The sequence below is a fragment of the Morus notabilis genome, unplaced genomic scaffold, assembly GCF_000414095.1.
Source record: "Morus notabilis unplaced genomic scaffold, ASM41409v2 Scaffold3575, whole genome shotgun sequence".
Lineage (NCBI taxonomy): Eukaryota > Viridiplantae > Streptophyta > Magnoliopsida > Rosales > Moraceae > Morus > Morus notabilis.
In genome coordinates this window covers 25,582-27,808 of record NW_010366109.1, presented here as the reverse complement: position 1 = coordinate 27,808, position 2,227 = coordinate 25,582, and positions in this window count along the sequence as shown.

Below are 2,227 nucleotides of genomic sequence, written 5' to 3'. Positions count from 1 at the left end.
ATGTCCGGTAATGACGTTCGAACCCCAGTCTGTCTCATTAAGTCATTATTACTCATTGCCATATTGCTTGTGGTGTCAAGTCTGAGAAAGCCAGGTGATCGTGTGGTGTAGAATTGTCGAACCCGATCGGGAAATATGCCAAGTATTTCAGGCCGTTGATTAAGCTCTTAGGCTTGTTCGCCGCTGAGCTTAGCAGAGAAGCCTTGAAAGACGGTATTATAGACGTGTACCATCATGTTATCGTCGTAATTTGGGGCACGTAGAGTACTGAGGCTTCTGAGAGTTGAGCTATACCAGTCTACGACATTGGAGTACTCCGATGGTTTTAGGCTGTTTTGGAGTCGGATAATGAAAGTCTGGGTGACATTGGTTTGACTGGAAACAAGCGAGAATGGCAAGATAATCAGAAAGTAAAGGAGAGCTGAAAACAGACTCATTTTGGAGGGGTTACAAGAGAAAAGTACGTAGAACATGTGTGTGTGTTGATTATGATTTACAGCTAACTAGGTGTCGTATTCATAATGGGAAAAATAGGATTAAGATTAATATTCTTTCATCGTAAGGGACAAAATGTGTTAATGAGGTCCGAAAAGAGGTTGATCAGCAAAGACATGGACATTAATTTCGTGCATATATGTAGCTGCAGGACAAGGGAAAGTAGATTAAACTTGCTAACTCATACCGTTCATACATATTGCAAAGATCGGAATGGTTGATATCCATTCTAGGGTGTAGTTATTTATGTCCTTAATCAATTGTTTCTTCCTTTAAGCCAAAAACAAAAATAAAAAATAAAAAAAAAGTGTTGTTTTAATATATTATTAGTGTGAACGTGGATCATATGAGATGAGATTCTTTTTCTCTTGTATTAACATGAGGTTTTGGTGAATTGGGAGTAAGACAGAGCTTAATTGGTAATTGGAGATCAATCTTAAATTGGGACGAAGATCATTGAGTGGGGTTTGGTGGGTACGTGAGTGAAGAGTGCATGTGGCATGCATTCACATGTGACATGACGTCGGTTTTCTATAAATATATAGTGAGTGCTATATTTAATTAACTAGGAAAAACTCCTTGAGCTACTTTGCTTTTCATGTTACACTTTTGGGTTCATGAGTTGGGAATGCTGGGGTTTATGCGTCCTTAATTAATTAGGCGCAAAAGCTCACTGCAACGACAAGGAAATTGTGTTTGGTGAATCGTTTTTTTTTGTTTTTGTTTTTGTTGTTTTTTTTGTTTTTTTGTTTTTTACTTGATGCGGGGAGCTAATCTTCTCAGTTTTTCACTTCATGTTAACATATATTCCAATAATATGTTCAACATTAACAAGTTCACATAACTGAGCAAATGGACTTTGTCATCCCGTAGGCTTTATTAGTGAGTAAATAGTGAAACAATCACTATGTGAACTCATGGATTTTGTTGATGATGCGCATGGCATCATGGAAAATTACTCGAAAAAAATTTCCATTTGTGCCAATTTCAAATTTAATATTTAAGTGCAAAAAACACTCTCTAATGCAATGCTATTTACTGTGCTAAATTTCTGATATGCTATACTTTGTGGCAAATTCCTCACCAAGCATAACATATAGGAAATTTGACATTTGATTACTATTGATTGAAATGTCTACTTTTTCCATATAATCAATGCAACTTTTACATTTTCTAATTATTTTAAAATAAAAGTTTACTTTTACAACTTTCAAAGTTTAATAATTATAGTAAAAAATTACATTTCAAATAGCATTATGTATTAGACCAAAAATAAAAATAACATATCATATCAAAGTTTTTGATGCTAAATATACAATTAGTATTAGCATTTGCATTGAAGATGATCTAAGTTCTAAAAAGAACGAAAAATGGATCTTGTTATGATGCCAATATTATACACTTATTCATGGTCTAGAGTAAAAGTTGAAATCATCATTGGAATCATAGAGTATAAATAGATTGCTTTTGCACTTTCCCTTAATATATATGCAATGGTAGAGTGGTAGACAATGGACAAATAATATAGAATCAACAGTGTCATATCTTAATGCCCAATTCTAAATCCAGTTCTTATTATTGTTATTATTATCATCATTAATAATAATAATAATATTATTATTATTATTATCATCATTATTATTATTTGGGATTCATGTGGCTCGGGGCCTGAGACTAGAAGCCACAAACAATGGAGAGAAAAGAAAAGAAAAAAAAAAAAAAAAAGAAACCC